This window comes from Mastigoproctus giganteus, chromosome 8 (genome assembly GCF_048544385.1).
Source record: "Mastigoproctus giganteus isolate SK-2022 chromosome 8, ASM4854438v1, whole genome shotgun sequence".
Taxonomy (NCBI): domain Eukaryota; kingdom Metazoa; phylum Arthropoda; class Arachnida; order Uropygi; family Thelyphonidae; genus Mastigoproctus; species Mastigoproctus giganteus.
Genome location: NC_143582.1, coordinates 101,739,135 through 101,758,849, shown reverse-complemented (window position 1 = coordinate 101,758,849; position 19,715 = coordinate 101,739,135).

Genomic DNA, 19,715 nt, shown 5'->3' with positions numbered 1-19,715 from the left:
CAGTGGCTAAGGCCATATTGCTCCATGCTTGCACCTTCACGATGGTGGGACTGTTAGTAATCCTGGGTATAACCTTCATGCACAAGTACATGGTGGGTGACCACCCAGGTGTGAACCAACATAAGCAAGGGTCGAGGTGTGGCACCCACACCACATGGAGGAACGCCGTCCCTCTATGTTACCAGGCAGTACTAGGTGGTAGATGACTCTCATCAACCGGTGAAATACCACCACTTTGCTTATTGGAGGCCTGAAGTGGTGGAACTCATGTTTAGTTTCTAGAGCTAAGTTCCGGCCAACCCTTCCCTATCTCTTCCATCATGCAGTATGATTGATGACTTTTGAGGTTATGATGAATGTCGTGGCGAGATCCAATATTCCTTACATTTCGAGGGTACAGCTCTAAAACGGTGTTCGCAGGCCGGCCGTTAGACAGTACACCGGACCAAACCTATTGGTAACTCTCTAGGGGGCTTCCGGATCAGCTAGTGTATAATCTTGCTACTTCTACTCTGCCAGATAGTGACTGGAGGGAGTCCGAGTAGTGTGTATGCGGGGAGCATTGTCGAGGCCACGTTATGTCAAGGATCTGGGTATATTCTTACCACATGTACGCCATATCCAAAAATTTCATTACTTCATACAGCATGGCCCACCCACATTTTCTTACTATTGAATACACCATGAATTATCAAAATAATAGAGCAAGCTTATCTGCGAAAAGATCTAAACCTCCCAAGGACTTCCTAATTCATTTCACAAATATGTGGTCGCAATTCCAATCTCAACAATGTCCATTTCCACTTGCAGTCTTCCAAACCCCATGTACTTTTTCTGACTGAATCTCAATTATCAGTTGATTCAACTACTGCTCATCTCAGATGTCCAAATTATTTGCTGTATGATTCCTTTCGCCTCAAAGGTGGTACTTGTGCATATGTCCGTTCTGATATTCCCTGTCAGAGACTTGGCAATTCGGAATCTCCTCTCTTTGATCTTCTCTGGCTTAAAATCTCTCTACCTCATTGTGTAAAATTCATCTGTTGTCTCTACCGTTCTCCCAACTCCACTAATCACTTGGAGCGCTTTGACTTCCTCTCTTTGCAACTTGACTTTCTCCAGTCCAACTTTCCTAACAGTGAGGTAATTTTCCTTGGTGATTTTAACGTTCACAACTCCAGCTGGCTTCCGTTTTCTAGTCACACCGACCCAGCAGGTCGAGATGCTGAGGCTTTTGCAATTACTAATGACCTAGCACAGATTGTTCATTTACCTACAAGAATACCGGACAATCCTAATCATACAGCCAATACGCTTGATCTTTTTCTCACAAACAACCCTTCTAAGTACAAGGTTGAAGTGAGAGGTCCTTTAGGCACTTGGTGATTGTCTCTTAAACTACATAGAAACCTTCCGTCTGATCAACGATCGCCAGTATGGATTCCGTCAGTGTCGATCCACTTGTGATATTCTGGCTTATGTTACCCATTTATGGACTAATTCAATGGAAAGGTTCGGTGAAACACAAGTAGTTTCTCTTGACGTCTCAAAGGCTTTTGATCGTGTTTGGCATAAAGGTCTTCTAAACAAGCTTCCATCTTATGGTTTGCCAACTGTTTTTAGTAATTGGTTATCCAGTTTTCTCTGTGATCGCTCACTGAGGGTGATGGTAGATGGCTCTCTGTCTTCTAACTTCTCCACTAATGCCGGTGTCCCCCAAGGTTCAGTTCTTTCCCCCACTCTTTTCCTCTTGTATATCAATGACCTTCTTCCATTGACTGGAAATCCTATCCATAGTTTTGCCGATGATAGCACATTGCATTCAACTTTCCATTTTGAGAAACCTTGTCCAGCTCAATCAGCTTCAAGTTCTCGAAAATCTGCTGCCAATTCCTTAAATGCCGATCTTCAGGTAATTCTCCACTGGGGCAAAGACAACTTAGTTGATTTCAACCCTTCTAAAACTCAATCTTGTCTTATATCTCGCAAAGAGGATTCGTCTGCTTCTATGCTTATCTTTAGTGACACTCCGATTTCTAGGCAAAATGATATCTCTTTTGGGGATTACCCTGACTTCTAATCTCTCTTGGCACAAGCACATTACAAATATTGCTTCCTCTGCATCTAAAAAACTGGTTTTCTCTTTCGCTCTCGGCGTTACTTTTCTTCCAAACAGCTGCTCACTCTGTATAAATCGCAAATCCGCCCTGCCATGGAATATTGTTCCCACATCTGGGGTGGTGCCCCCAAAACCTCTCTCGGGCTTCTTGATTCCATTCAAAAGAGGGCAGTTAGGTTAATTAATGATTCATCTCTAACAGAGTCTCTCCACTCGCTTTCTCATAGACGCACTGTTTCAGATGCATGCCTCTTCTACAGATACTTCCATGGGCACTGTTCTTCTGAATTGGCTTCTATAATTCCCGCTCTCTCTTTCAGCACAGTCCGAACACGTGCTGCCACCAGCCAGCATCCATTTACTGTCCAACTTCAAACCCACAGAACCAACTTTTCATCTTCCTCATTTATTCATTCAACTGCCGTTTTCTGGAACAACCTTCCTTCATACGTATTTCCTGAAAATTACAATCTACAGAAGTTCAAGTCCAATATCAACAAATATCTTCTTTCGTCTTCTCAACCTCCAACCCAAGCACGGCACTAAGTACTATAGGTTCTAAAACCTCTCGTGTTTGGGGTTCTCATAAAAAAAAAAAAAAAAAAAATGTATATTGTCTGTAAATTGTGTGTGTTCTATGGTAAATTTTCTGTTTGCTGCACAAAAACTATTTACAGGAGAAAAAACCATGGCACCCTTGCCTGAGACTAACTCAGCTACGTTGTGAAAAGGCCCATATAAATTCCTCACGTCGTCAATGGGACTAAAACTCAGATCTTTTCCACTGTGTGTGGACGATGGTGATTCTACCAACTGTGCTCCCCACGAGGGACCTTATTCCAGCATTCCAAAGGTAAACTTCATGAGATCTAGCCCAGAGGTTCCTAAACTTTCTTGGTTCACAGTGCCCCTAGGCCAAAAGAAATACCAAACAGCTCTGTTTATTAAGTAGTTAGGTCCAAACAATAAGTAACATTGAAATAAGAAATATTGAAACTGTGAATTACCTTGACCCAGTAGTTCGTGCAATGTCCAATAGATGCCGAATATCGCTGTTTCCCTCGAAAATTTAAAATATCCCAAAACTCACTAGATCAGCATTTCCCAAACTTCACAGTTTGGGAAACACTGATCTAGCCTACAGTTCTTTAATATTTTATAGTTGTGCTCTCTGGTTTTTTCCCCAGCAAACAGTGAGAATATTTCTCACTCATTCATTTTACTACTCACCCTTATACAAGTATTGTTTGAGAGGTTTCTAACCTCGCATAGAAGGGAGATGATGCATTTTTTGTCCTTAAATAAGGACCAAAAGTACATTTTTTTTTTTTTTTTTTTTTTTTTTTTTTTACTTGAACCTTTATAGGAAAACATACAAAGTTATAACCATAAGTTACATTTTTTTTTTTTTACGTCACCGAGCTTCAGGCCTGAAAATGGAGAAGTTGAACATCAAGCTGCAAAAAAATATCTTAGCAAAACAGGAACTATCAATCAAGGCTATTCATGAAGATATAATAACTACATTCAGAAAATCTGCTCTGTCAAAAATTGGCTGGGTGAATAGTGCAGTGGCATTTGTCAACAGCAACTATTCCAGAAAACATAATTATGAGAGCTCTTATAATTATTAGCCATAATTATGAGATCATCCTTGGACTCAGGGGAGGTCCCCATGGACTGGAGATGTGCAAATGTATCCCCAATTCACAAAAGGGGATCGAAGGGTGACGAGTAATTACAGACCAGTTAGTTTGACTTCTATTCCGGGTAAAATAATGGAGTCACTGGTTAAAGATGCATTGCAGGATCATCTAGACAAGACGGCAGCAATAATTCAGACACAGCATGGGTTTGTTTAGGGAAAGTCTTGTCTGACAAATTTGATAGGATATTATGATGTGGTTACAAAGGAACTGGATGCAAAAAATAATTTTGATATTATATATTTGGATTTCAGGAAAGCTTTTGACACTGTTGCGCATGGTATTAAGGGTAAGTTGCTACAATGGATAAAAGGATGGTTGAGTGGGAGAAGACAGAGGGTGGTAATTAATGGGTGCTGCTCTTCGTGGACTAGTGTTATTAGTGGAGTCCCACAGGGTTCGGTGTTGGGTGCTCTGTTGTTTTGTATATTTATCAATGATATTAATGAAGGTATATCAGGCTTAGTGTCGAAGTTTGCAGATGATGCAAAGGTTGGCAGGGTTGTTAATGACAGTAATGGCAGTGTGCTACTGCAACAGGATCTAGATAATTTGGGCAGATGGGCTAAGAAGTGGCAACTGAAGTTTAACCTTGACAAATGCATATGGGTAGAAGTAACCCCAGAGAAATGTACCAACTGTGTGGTACTACACTTAAGGTGGTAGAAAATGAAAAAGACCTAGAAGTAACTGTGCAGTCAGATATGAAGTTTTCTGAGCAATGCAGACAGGCTGCCAGGGCAGGTCATGGGGTTTTGTCAATGATATATAGGAATTTTGCTAGCAGGGAAAAGGAGGTGATTGTCCCTCTGTATAAGGCAATGGTCAGGCCACACCTTGAGTACTGCATACAGGTCTGGAGGCCTCATTTTAGGAAGGATGTAGATGTACAAAGAAGGGCAACAAGATTGGTGAGGGGAATGAAGGGATCCTCTTACCAAGAGAGGCTTAAGTTCTGCAAATTGTAGTGGCTGGAGACTAGGCACCTGCACGGATCCTTCCACTTGTTCAGATTACGAACCTAAGGGGGCATAAATTCAAATTAAGCAAAGACATGTAGAATAGATGTGCGGAAATTTGCCTTTAGCCAGTGGGTGGTTAATTGCTGGAACAAACTTGCATCTGTCGTTGTGGAAGTTGATAGGTTAAATAAATTCAAGGAGGAACTGGACAGGCATTTGGAGGGAATGGTGTGATTTTTTTTATTTTTGGCTGATGCTGCATAAGCTCATGCACTTGCTTTCTTGCATCACATGCCACTACTACTACTACATCAATGAAAATTGACATTGTGATGATCAGAAAATAACTGTGAGAGAAATATAAACTATGTATGACAAAGGTTTCTGCATGATGTGTCCCTCTGGCTTTTGAAATATAATCAGAAATATCTTTAGTTCAAATCTTCAAAGCAATGTTTTGGCCATTATTAAGTAGATCCTGAAAGCTTTCTAGTCATATACGTAACTACAGTTGAAATAGGGCTTCATCACTACCACCCACACTCAAAAGTTGTAATAAAATCAATGGAAACATGCTGATTCACCATCTCCAAAGAAGGCTTAGTCACTCCCATCAGCAGGCAAATCTGTCTTCTCAGATTCAAAAGGAATAAACGCTATTCTTGAGTTTCTGCTCCCGACTTTGTGATTGACAACTAGGTGGACAGATAATATACATTTTGTTTTGGTAGCTCCTACCATTTTTATTTTCAGTAGTTTAATACTTCATTCCAGAAATATGTAACAATAGTAATACTGTTGTAAATCATTTATGACTCAAATTAATCCCTGTGTTTATGATATATAAGCAATAAATGATTTTATCCTTTTTTTGTTGCCAGTTGTTTAGTAATGGACAAGGTCAGTTCTCATTGATTTGTGAAGCACTGTAACTTTAACATATGAAGTTATTTAATAATAACTTCAAATACAGAAACCAGTGGCATGAAGTCATAGTAATAATAATAGAGGCATGTGATGCAAGAAAGCAAGTGTATGAGCTTATGTAGTATCAACCAAAAGAAAAAAAGAAAAGAAAAGAAACGAAAAAAAAAACTTCACATATCCATTCACTCTAAAAGTTTGTCCAGTCCCTCCTCGAATTTATTTAAGCTATCAACTTCCACAATGACAGATGGAAGTTTGTTCCAGCAATTAACCACCCGCTGGCTAAAGACAAATTTTCACACATCTATTCTACAACTGTCTTTCTTCAATTTGAAGTTATGCCTCTTCAGATTTGTAATCTGAAAAACTGGAAAAATCCCATCAGTAATCAGTGTGCTCAACCAATACAAGGCCTTGTACACCTCAATCACATCAGGTGCCTAGTTTGCAGAACTTAAGCCTTTTTAGATAATAGGCCCCCAAATGTTCCCCTCACCAATCTTGTTGCCCTTGTCTGTACACACTCAAGCAACTCAACATCCTTCCTAAAATGAGACCTCCAGACCTGTACACAGTACTCAAGGCTTGGCCTGACCATTGCCTTATACAAAGGAATAATCACCTCCTTTTCCATACTAGCAAAATTCCTGTATATCATTGACCTGCTCTGACTGCAGAATTACTCCCAGATTTTTCTTATTTTCTACCATCCTAAGTGTGGTACCACACAGTTGCTACGTTTCTGTGGGATTACTTCTACCCATATGCAGTACCTTGCATTTGTTAATTTTAAACTTCAGTTGCTACTTCTCAGCCCATCTGCCCAAATTTTCTAGATCCTGTCGTAGTAGCACACTGCTATTACTGTCATTAACAACCCAACCAACTTTTGTATCATCTGCAAACTTTGATATTGAGCCTGATATACCTTTCTCAATACCATTAATAAATATACAAAACAACATTGGGACTAACACTGAACACTGGGGGTCTCCACTAATAACAGTCCATGAAGAGGAAGCATCCATTGATTACCACTCTCTGTCTTCTCCCATTCTTTTATCCATTGTAGCAACTTACCCTTAATACCATACTGCTCCAATTTGTACAGTAGTCTTCCGTGCACAACAGCATCCAAAGCTTTCCTGAAATCCAAGTATATGATATCAAAATTATTTTTTGCATCCAGTTCCTTTGTAACCACTTCATAGTATCCAATAAAATTTGTCAGACAAACCGTCCCCTTAATAAATTCATGCCATGTCTGAATTATTACTGCAGTCTGCAAGACTAGCAAAGGCAGATCTTGCAATGCAACTTTAACCAGTGACTCCATTATTTTCCCCATAATGGAAGTTAAACTGGTCTGTAATTACTCTTGCCACCTTTTTATCCTCTTTGTGAAATGGGGATACATTTGCACATCTCCAGTCCATGGGTACTTCCCCTAAGTCAAAGGATGCTCTTGTAATTATGGCTAAGGGCTTACTTACTTACTTTGGCACCTCCTTTAATACAACGGGATAAATCCCATCCACCCCAGGTGCCTTTCTTAAGTTTAACTTCAACAATTTCTCCTCTACTTTGCTCTCAATTATTACAAAATCATTAAGTACCCTAGCCGAGTGGGAGTGCAGTAGCACACGCTCTTTGAGTAGACTGGTTTTGAAGTCCCTGTCTACTAAATATGGTTGATCTGCCAACCCGCACTGGACCAGCATGGGAAATGGACTGATTTGGTCCATTTCCCTCAACATAAAATTGTTGAGGAGGTTTCCATCCTGCAGTGGGTTGATAATTGCTGCAGTTTACTTTTTCTTTTCTTTTTTCTTTTTTTTCTTTCTGTTTTTTTTTTCTTTTTTTTTTTCTTTTCTTTTTTCTTTTTCTTTTCTTTTTTTTTCTTTTCTTTTTTTTCTTTTCTTTTTTCTTTTTTTTACGGTTTGACATACTTCTGGCATTTCCTCCCTTAATAACTCATGTGAATGTAGATGCAAAATGCCCATTCAGATTATCGGCTATCTGAGCAGGGTCATCAACAGTCGAACCATCGATATCAAGTGGATCAATCTGATTCTCAACCCATTCCTTCTACAGTTTATATAAGTAAAGCAGTCCTTGCTGTTTTTTTTTAGCATTCTGGATGGAGTGATCATGGAGATCTACGGGGAACAATGAAGAGAGAGAGACAGATAGCAGTAGTTAGAGGCAAAGGAAATTACCACAGCTTAAGATGCTACATAACCTCTATTAACCGGGTAGATATCTCACAGTGAGCAAATTACAATTGAATTATTAGGTTAGACTAGCAAAGGCAGATTATGAGAAATCATTGACAAAGAGTGTTGAGGAATTCTACACATATATAAATACCAAAGAAGAGAAGAACAAATCAGATCAGACCCTTATGTAATGGACATGGAATAGTATCAGATACCTCATCTGATGTTGCAGGTGAACTCAACAGTTAAAAATAAACCTAAATTAATCATATTAATTAATCGATTAATTAATGAAAAAATATTCATGCCTGCAGATGAGTAAGGCTCCTGAGGTTAGCATTAGTTGAGGTGTATAATGCAAGAAAACAAGCTCATACAGCATCAGCCAAATAAAAAAAAAAAAAAAAAAACCTTCCCATCTGGTTGCTCCACATGTTTATCTAGTTCAGCTTTAAATTAATTTAAGCTATCAACAGATGGAAGTCTTCCAGCAATCAACTACCCACTAGCTAAAGGCAAACTTCTGCACATCTATTTTGCAACTGTCTTTCCCCAATTTGAATCTATCTGAGCAAGTGGAAGTATCTCATCAGCATTAAGCCTTCTCAAACCATTCAAGGCCTTATACACCTCAATCAGATCACCTCACAGGTGCCTAGTCTCCAGATGCTGTAACTTGCAGAATTTAAGCCTCTCTTTGTAAGAGCATTCCTTTGTTCTTTTCACTAATCTTGTTGCCCTTCTCAGTACTTGTTCTAGCAACTCTACATCCTTCCTAAAATGAGGCCTCCAGACCTGTATACAGTACTCAAGGTGTGGCCTGACCATTGCCTTATACAAGAGGACAATCACTCCCCTTATCTCTGCTAGCAAAATTCCTGTATATAGTTGACAAGACACTACGAGCTACTATTGCAGCCTTTTTGCACTGCTCAGAAAACTTCATATCTGAATGCACAATTACTGAATCTATTGAAGTAATGGAGGTATGGAAACATTTCTCAATTGTTGACTCTATTGGAATCATAACTTTATCACTCAAAGAAATAAAACTGTCAAAGTTAAAACCATATTGGAAAAATGTATGGCCAAAGTCAGTTAATTCAGGAAATATAGTCGAACCGATTATTTCCAAGAAAATGGAATCGGTGTGATATTAGATATTGCTAAGTTGGTAGAAGGAAGGAAGGAAGGTTTGAAGATACGACTACTGAAGACGTTCAAGCATTACTGGTAGAAAAGAAGCTGGGGAAGTGGAAATGGTATCGGAGGTAAACCAAGTCAATTCAGAGGATAGCGCTGATGAAAATTCTGAAGTTCCAAATTTTACACTAAAAAGAATACAGGAAGGCATAAGCTTAGTCAAGCATTTAGAATCTTATTTTTTGAATGCACATCCTTCGACTGAAAGGAGCACAAAGTTCAAAACGGAGGACAATGTTCCCCTTAACCAAAATTTTGAAATTAAAAAAAATAATAAATAAATGCAGGAGGCTTTCTAAAAAAAAAAAAAAACCTCGTTGCCATGCCCCACCCCCTTACAATGATACCTGTATACGCCACTGCCCCATCCATTCCATAATAGGCACAGGCAGTGGTGGATCCAGAAAAAACGACAGGAGGGCGGCATTTGTGATGTGGGGGCACCATTTTGTGCCCTTTTTTTTTTTTTTTTTTTTGCACAAACAGGCACAAAATAATGCACAGAACAAAACAAACATGACACCCACAAATAATGTGATTGGCAGAGAGGCACAGCTAAAATCTGAATTACGCACAACAGAACTGTGTAATGCCTTGAACTAGAATGGCAATCGCATCAATGATCGCAACTGTAGTCAGTTGAAAATAGCTGAGCCACAATGCAAAATTTGTTAAAATCTTAACGTTGAAAAAAAAATTTTTTTTTTGTAGCTAAAGGGAATTTAAACGATTGGTGTATATGCTCTGAAAAATGACATAGGGGGTACGTGCCCATACCCTGAATTTGCATATGGGCACAGGAGTCGTCTCCTATTTGCCACTTATTTTTTCTGATTATTTTCCAAATTTTATGTATAGAAGTTTCTTGATTGAGGGTTGAAGCGAAACGAATCCAAGCTGCCTTTTTATTACTTTGTCAAACATACCCTGCTCTTGCTGTGGCGTATTTATACTGGATAAAGTTAGCTGTAGTTGGACTGCGGTGAAAGGTATTCCACGCTTTATTTTGCTCTTTTTTTTAGCCGCACAGCATTCATCACTCCATCAGATTTTTGGGTATATTGACAATTTTGTATAGGATTTTGGTATTGTTTTTATGACATAGTCAACCACTTCATCAGTTGGGATTCTTGGATTATTTCCGAGAAATTTAGCTAGTTTTTTTTATAAGTCTGCCAATCTGCCTTATCAGTGAGCCACTGCGGAATTTTAGTAGGTTGATAAGATGGCGTGTTTATTAAATCAATTTAGATGAGGAAAATGATCACTATGCACTGGATAGTTGTTTACTGTCCACTTTAGAGTAGTATACAGGGTTGCTGAACAGTCAATTGCAGCATTAGTTCCAGAAGGAAGGTGAATATATGTTGGTGACCCACAGGGCTGGATTTTGGTGTTCGTAGGTCCTAGACACTTATTCCAAAATTTGCTAAAAAGTGGGGGGGTGTTCTATTTCACACTTTTACTGCGAATCATGTCAATTAACGCAACGCAAGTTTCAACTATAATAAATGATAAACCACCTCAATTTATGGAGCGACCATCACTTCGATTTTTCTGGTTTCAAGAACAGTCAATAGATAGCATATGCATATTAAATTGAAGCTCCTAAAGCCAATTGCACATGTTTTTCGTTAGTCGTAGTGAAAAGAGTGAACTGCTGTTTTTTTTTTTTTTTTTTGCCTTCTGTCGTAGGCCCTAGGCACTGTGCCTAATGGGAAATCTGGCCCTGCTGACCCATCGTTTAGAAGAAGAAAGTTGTCATCTAAACATTGTTCAGTTTCTCTCTTTAATCAATGAGGTTGTTACCCCATAGTGTATGATGTCCATTTAAACCAACAGAACGTGGAAAGGTGTGGGGAGCTTGGCGGCTATAACTAGGTGGAATGTACAAGGAGCATATTGTAATGTGAATGTTAGCAGCTACTCGGATGGCTACTGCCTCAACTGGAGAATTCAATAAGACAAGCTTGGTGTGGGTTTATAAAAGAGCTACACCAACGTGTGCAGTGTTTTGGTGGGTTCTGTCTTTTTCTAAAGATATACTGAGACAGTTTTGGTGTATCTTAAGGTTTTAAATATGTCTCTTGAAGGCAGAGACATATTGGAGTATATTTAGAGGTAAGATCATATACATCATCAATATTGGCACAGAAACCACGACGATTCCACTGAATTATTATGTTCTTATTAGTTTCTTCTTAGGCTTTCAGAATGTTTTCGTGTTGTTGAAGTTCTCTGTTTTTCACTCTTGTTTTTATCTTTTTTTTTTTTTTGGATAGCATTTCCTCTTCAGATACGTCGAATAAATCCCAGTCTGAGATCACTCCTTGAGAGGTGGTCAGTGATCTGTGGCGTGTCATAGTTACTGGTAAACCTGCAAAGAGATTAATGCTCAACAGTGGTTACAATGTTTGGCATTAGAGGTCTCAATAAGAATATCTCCTGGCCTCAATCTTTTTACAAACTTGAGAGATCCAGCTCTACTTTCTAATTCCTTTTGGATGGTGAGAAAACTCACCATTCCTCTGAATGGTGAGAGTTTGGCAATTGCATTTTCAATAGTTGAGTGAATGATCAAGAAAATTACTTTTTAGAATTAGTTTCATTTTCAATACGTGCTTTCAAGAAATCCCTATACCAGTTCCACAAACTACTTCTGATGAACATGGCAGCATCATCCCATAATCACTATAGTAAAGTTAAAGGAAAGTTTGGTAGAATTAAAAATTTGAACATGCTACTGTCCCCATTTAAATAATTAACTAGCTTAAAGCAGGTATTACAACTTTATATATATAAATACACACACACACACAGTTGATTATAAAGAGATCACTGCTGTAATGAGCAAACAGCCATAATGATTTTAATTTACGCATATTCTCATATGCGTAAATTAATTGCTCACTGTTATGAGCGTACTACACGAATATACGGTGCAAATTTTGGTAGCTATGTAAACATTCTTAATTGCTCAGGTAGTCGAAAAAACCCAATTCTTGGAATAGACAAAAATGAAAGAAGTGACTCAGCTTTTATGATCACCTGCATCGAATTAGGGGACAATTTATGGCCTAACCTTGTCCTTTCGGGCATGGGGACTATACAATAGTGCATTACAGTTCTGCTTGTAATTTATATGGTCGCATTACCCTATTTACAGATTGTCCTGTATTCGCATAACCATAAATTTATTTCGGGACTTGTTTAGAATTTTGGAAACGATGGCCGAAGTATTGCATTGCTTTTAATAAGTAACGTTTCACCAGTGGAGAAGACCAATGTTACTTATTCTTGGCAGATACCACCACCCAGATGGCACCTTTTCGAAGCTTGAGTACGTGGGCAGTTACCCTGTTGTTGCAATAGTTACCCACCGATTGAGTAAGGCGGATACCACCACCCAGACTTCACCGTTTCGAAGCTTGTTGGCTTACACATCGGTGTGTGGGCAGTGTTCAGTGTGTTGAGGGTCAAACGGTACCAGGGGTTTATCCCATCACCGTGAGTTTACATTGTAGTGTTGTGTACCGTTGTTCATCTGGTCATTTAGCTGCTGAGTCCCTAATTACCCAACGTTGCCCACACTTCACCCCGTGGAGGCAGACCAGGTATACCAGCACATAATTTGAACTCTGGTAGGCACAGCCATCTAATTTCCTTGGATTTAAATGGCAAGGGACTAAAAATAATAATAAAAATAAATAAAAAATGATGACTAGGGATTATATGCCAAAAAAGGTGTATAAGGCCGAAAAACTGGGCAAACAATTTTAGTGTTTTTAAGTTCCGACTTGTGGTGGTGGGGGCTTCATGGTGCATAAGCTACTTTGGCTATAATGCGCCAAAGTTACGACTGTGTGGGGCATACGCTGTGAGGTGTAGACAGGATGGGTGGGGAGACTGAAGACTGGGGGGCAGAATTGGAAGTAAGGGGTCAATGGAGAGATTGAACCCTGCATTTGACAGTGGGACAGGTCTGTATCCCACCAGAAGGAAGAGTGGGGAGGCTAGGAAGGGATGGGGACTGTCCCTTCCCCTCCTCTCAAGGAAGTGGTAAAGAGAGCACTGGTGTAGGTTGCCACAAAGCCTTTGGTGTTGTCAGTCCAGTTAGTAATGTCCGAATCAGTGGTGGTCGATTTCAGCAGGTTTATCTGGGAGGGTCAAGGATTGTCCTTACAGTTCTGTTTTACTAAATTTTTTTTGGTAGTTGTTGGTGCGTAGGCTTCTGTGGCCCTAATGCACCTCCCAAGTTTTTTGCAGTACTTTGATCCAAGCCTGGGGTGGGAATCGAACCCGCGACCTTTGGGTTGCCTGCCAGGCAGGAACTTTACCCACCCGGCTAGCCCGGTCAGCTGTTTTACTAATGTGCATCTTGGTTCGGCAGATATATCTTTTGCTATTGTGGATGTTCAAGCTTGTTCAAGTCTGCTTTTGTTGTGCCAGGAGGGTTCTTCGTCTTGTGAAGAGATCCTTTGCAAAGCAGAAGACGGCACTGTATTCATCCTGAGTGTCTAAGAGGTGAGATTCTTGATCCTTTGGAATATACCTGATCTTCGTAATGACGATACAACGAAGGTCCTCATATAGCTGGCAGTCGTAGACAAGGTGCTGCCAGCTCTCAAGCCTCCGGCATGTTGGGTCCATTGTGATGCCAAGAGCAGCGAGTTTAGCATTTGTAAAACCGTGACCAGTAAGTAAAAACGTTGTGTAAGTAAGTAAAAAGTAAAAGGCTTGGCGAGCGGTGTGTGGGCAGGCCCTGTTGTTGCAATAGTGACAACTCACCGATGAGTAAGCCAACAAGCTTCGAAACGGTGTTGGTGACAGTCTGGGTGGTGGTATCTGCCAAGAATAAGTGAATTGTTACTTATTCAAAGCAATACCTTGGCCACTCTGTGAAGGTATTCACAATATGAGCTATAATTAAGTGATGCATCATACTACCTGGGTAATAGAAATGATGTAGTGCAGAGAGGAACAACGGTACATGACACTACACATACAAAATCCATATACCTCTGGCATTGACAGTGTTCGGAGATGGGTGAAACCCCTGGTGTCGTTTGACACTAAACACACTCTACCGATGCATAATCCTTCAAAGTGAAATCAGTTAGAAACGAATCCTTTGGAAACGTCTACTAACAAAAAAAGGGTCTCTCGATTCGCAAAAAAGTTGAAATTATTCGTGAGTTAGAACGTGGCACAAAAAATGTTGAAGTGTGTAAAAAGTTTTCTTTTTCCTCTTCGACAGTATCGGCGTTGTGGAAGAATAAACATGTTTACATATTGCCATTGGAAAAGAATATATCCGAAAAAAAAAAAAAAAATTAGAAGAAAGTGCAAGGTACACGAACGCTGTGAAGCATTATTATTAGTGCTATAGTGCAAGGAAGCCTAAGATGCACCAGCCAAAAAAAAAAAAATTCCCGAGTTACCCTGAGAAAGAGAAGTAAAAAGGAATCAACGAGAAAGAAGAGAATGATGATATGCAGCTGAGACCCTGGGTTTACCAAGCCCATATCACCAGATGTGAGCCGCTGGGGTCCAATTCAAATGAAATTTCAATCGTAGAAGTAGATGATGGAAATGAAGAAAACAACTTGCCATTATCCGAATGGTTGCTACGTAACAACGTTGTAGGTTTTAATAGATAACTGATGAATTTGTACGAGTCAATGACAACTCGATAACTTGTGGTCTTCCTACTGAGTGTAACATTGTAGATGTTGTGCTCAACAAAGACCATGATACAATGACAAGTGAAAGTGAATCAAAATCAATGCCGACAATCTCTCAAGGTACAATGGACACAAGTCAATTTTTTTGAAAGAACTGAGGCAGATAATGAGACTTTTAACGTGTTGAGTGTTTTAAGGGGGAAACTTGTTTTAAATATTTCAAAGTGAAATATTTAAAACAAACAAATTTTAAGATTCATAAATAAAAAGACTAGGTGAAATTGTTTATTATTAATTAGTATTGTTTTTAATTACGGAGAATTAAATTGTTTTTAGTATTAAGTGTATGGTTTTAAAATTACAGACAAATAAATTGTTTTTAGTATTAAAAATAAAAAAAAATTTCTGTTTATACTCCGGCACGACAGTGGAGTTTACAATAAATCGTCAATATTTATCGTATATTAGTAGCCACGGGCTTGAACCCCGGTCCACACAAGGAACGCGTGCTATGCACTCTCGCTCCTAACCACTAGGCTACGTCAGGCCTAAGTGTACGGTTTTAAAATTACAGACAAATAAATTGTTTAATATTAAGTGTGTTATAGTTTATACAAGGATATTAATACAAATAATATGTAGGTATATATTACCTACATATTATTTGTATGGTAGATTTAACTCATCACTGATGTAGTGAGCAATGGTTATAACAAGGAAATTTATCGGTCTCTTGATGTTCATCATAACCGAGTTCGACTGTATATATATTAATACAAGGATCTCCAAACTATGGACCGAGGGAAGTAATAAATCTAATTCTTTAAGTTTATTTCAGATACTTTTACTACTTTTTATTTGCAAAAAACTGACACCCGAAATTAGTGCCGGTTACAGTGAAAAGCGTCTAGCGAAGAAAGCAAAGAAGTATCAATTTCATACCGAATGGGAACAAGAGTTTTTCTTTATAAATGTGAATTACGTGAGCTTAATTTGCTATTCAGTTATAGCAATATGTAAACATGTTAAGCTTGAAAGACATTTCAAAAGTAAACATCCTACAATTAGTAATCAGTATCCCTTTCCAAACAAACTCGGGAATAAGAAGGTGCAGGAACAGATTGTTTGTTGAAAGGTCAACAAACAGTGTTTAAAAAACAAGTTGATAAAAGCAGAGAATCTACTATTGCTTGTTATCAAATAAACCAAAGAAAATACTCAACAATTAAAAAATTTGAAGATGGTTCCTTTAAAGGAAGCCTTTTTGGAATCTGCTGATATATATTTTTAGGATTTCATCAATAAAAAAGGACATGATTTCGGCATTACTTTAATGCAGTTGTCAGTTAAACTGTTTTATGGCGAGTGATGCCAATGGCAAGTGAGGTAATTTTGCAACTGGATGCCAATTTTGATTCCTGTTCTTATTATTCATTACAGCTCAACAAATCTACGGATAGCGTTAATAAAGCTCAGTTGGGTATCTTTGTCTAGAGGACATTTAGTAATTTTACTTTAAAAATGAACGTTTAAAAGTTTTAACCTTACAGTGATTTCGTCATAAACATCCACACTCCATGTGTGGACATTTATTATTATTTCTCCCTGATTGGGGGTTCCACCTCGTGACGGGTATTGCTACCAAGTACACAGGGTCGTTGTTGTTATGTCTGGTGTTAATGTTGGTCGAGGAACTCTGGCTATCCTACAGGTCATCAGGATTGAAACTTTCTTGAGTTCCTTGTAGGTGTTCGCTGGGAGACCTATTGCTGCTAGGCTGTTAAATAAAGTCTTTGGCACCATACCTGTGGCTGACACGATGATCGGGATGGTTGTTACTTGTTGCATATGCCCATCTCTTTGATCTCCTGTCTTAGGTTCGTGTACTTCCTGATTTTTCCCCATGGGTTTTCTGCAGGTTGCCAGTGTTGGGTTGTCAATCAGATAGGTAGCTTTTTCCTTCTTGTCCACAAGCGTTATGTCCGGTCTGTTGTGTGGGCTTGTCCTATCCGTTATTATGGCGCGGTCCCAGTATAGTTTGTGGGTTGGGGTCTTCCAGTACTGCCTGGGATTCGTACTTGTAGTACGGTACACTTTCTTTGATCCACTGGTATTTCCTTACTAGCTTCTGATGTATTATCCTGGCTACCTGGTCGTGTTTATGAGTGTACTCAATCTGGGTGATCACCTTGCACCCCGCGATGATGTGTTCGATCGTTTCTGAGGCCAGGTGGCATCGTTGACGTGTCATCGGACACTCCAGGCTCCTTGGCGATGTATTCTCTTTTAGGAGCTCTATGGTTTGAAGGTTATTGGTATACACTTTACCCTTGAGATAGCCACAAAGAAAAAAGTTTTCGGTGGCAAAATCCGATTAGCGCAGTGGCCATCTCACCTCACCTCACCATTTTTCGAAATAATGCGATTGGGAAAATGCTGCCTTAGGAGGTCCATTGTGGCTCGAGCGGTGTGAGCCGTAGCGCCATCTTATTGGAACCACATTGTGTGGTTTTCTGGTAGCTGTGGCATCAAAAAATTTTCAACTATTGTCCTAGAGCGCTCTCAATTGACCGTCTGAACAACACCATCATCATCCTCGAAGAAATAAGGTCCAATGATACGTTTGGCTGTTACACCAAATCTTACCTTAGCTAGATGCAGTGGTTTCTGATGAATTATTCTTGGGTTCGAACTGCCCCAAAATTGACAGTTTTGTTTATTAACAAAACTGTCAATTTTCTTAAACACTTAACTGAAAATGTGCTTCGTTGCTCATCATCAAATTTGAACTGAAATTCTCATAATTCTTTGCGAGGTTTATGGAGCCACAGGTGTATTCCAGACGCGCTTGCTTGTCTTCGGCTTGGACTAATTGAATCTTGTACAGAAAGCGATGCAAGTCCTTATGTAAATTTCACTGTGGTGTGCGATGAGAGATTGTTAATTAAGCAGAGCGTCTTCTGGTCGATGTTTGGTGTTGATCTTCAAAACTCTCCCGTACACGTGCATGTTTTCCATTGATCGACCACCATGAGGTCTTCCAGTGTGTCTGGCATCAGCAACAGTTCCCCTTTGTTCAACATTTCGAACTGCAGTTTGAAATGTTGTAAATTGTGTTCCTACTGGTTAAAGATGCATTGCAGGATCATCTAGACAAGACTGCAGCAATAATTCAAACACAGCATGGGTTTGTTAAGGGAAAGTCTTGTCTGACAAATTTGATTGGTTATTATGATGTGGTCACAAAGGAACTGGATGCAAAAAATAATTTTGATATCATATACTTGGATTTCAGGAAAGCTTTTGACACTGTTGCGCATGGAAGACTACTGTACAAATTGGAGCAGAATGGTATTAAGGGTAAGTTGCTACAATGGATAAAAGGATGGTTAAGTGGGAGAAGACATAGGGTGGTAATCAATGGGTGCTGCTCTTCGTGGACTAATGTTATTAGTGGAGTCCCACAGGATTCGGTGTTGGGTCCACTGTTGTTTTGTGTATTTATCAATGATATTGATGAAGGTATATCAGGCTTAATGTCGAAGTTTGCAGATGACACAAAGGTTGGCAGGGTTGTTAATGACAGTAATGGCAGTGTGCTACTGCAACAGGATCTAGATAAATTGGGCAGATGGGCTAAGAAGTGCCAACTGAAGTTCAACCTTGACAAATGCAAAGTACTGCATATGGGTAGAAGTAACCCCAGAGAAACGTACCAACTGTGTGGTACTACACTTAAGGTGGTAGAAAATGAAAAAGACCTGGGAGTAATTGTGCAGTCAGATATGAAGTTTTCTGAGCAGTGCAGACAGGCTGGTAGGGCGGGTTATGGGGTTTTGTCAATGATATATAGGAATTTTGCTAGCAGGGAAAAGGAGGTGATTGTCCCTCTGTATAAGGCAATGGTCAGGCCACGCCTTGAGTACTGCGTACAGGTCTGGAGGCCTCATTTTAGGAAGGATGTAGATTTGCTTGAGCGTGTACAGAGAAGAGCAACACGATTGGTGAGGGGAATGAAGGGATTCTCTTACCAAGAGAGGCTTAAGTTCTGCAAATTGCAGTGGCTGGAGACTAGGCACCTGCGCGGTGATCTGATTGAGGTCTATAAGGCCTTGAATGGGTTGAGCACGCTGAATTCTGATGGGATCCTTCCACTTGTTCAGATTACCAACGTACGGGGACATAAGTTCAAATTAAGAAAGGATGTAGAATAGATGTGCGGAAATTTGCCTTTAGCCAGCGGGTGGTTAATTGCTGGAACAAACTTCCATCTGTCGTTGTAGAAGTTGATAGGTTAAATAAATTTAAGGAGGAAGTGGACAGGCATTTGGAGGGAATGGTGTGATTTTTTTTTTTTTTTTTTGGCTGATGCTGCATAAGCTCCTACACTTGCTTTCTTGCATCATGTGCCACTACTACTACTACTCGATGCCTCCCGAACGTTATGCAATTGTATATATGCTTATTGCGTTAGAGCTACTGACCGATTGTTTTCCAAGAACATTGACTATTTTGGTCCTTGGAGCAATTGTGTATCTCTCCATAATTAAATTCTCCAAGCGTTACCTGTTAGATAAACACAAAAATTTACAAACCTAAAAAGAACTAAAAAAGTTATGATTTTTTTAAAAATGGTCAGCTTATTTTGCGCCACCCTGTACATGCTGAAGTGAGATTGCTGAGTAAAGGGAAGGTATTGCAGCATTTCAGAGATCTACTTTCTCAAAAGAACACAGTGAGTGTCATGAAGACCTTACAAATTGTGAATGGTTGAAAGACCTTACAAATTGTGAATGGCTGAAAGACCTTAAATTTCTTATTAATGTAACAGAAAAAACTTAATTTAAATTTAGAGCTCCAAGGTAGAAGCAAACAAAATTGAAAATGGTAAGTTT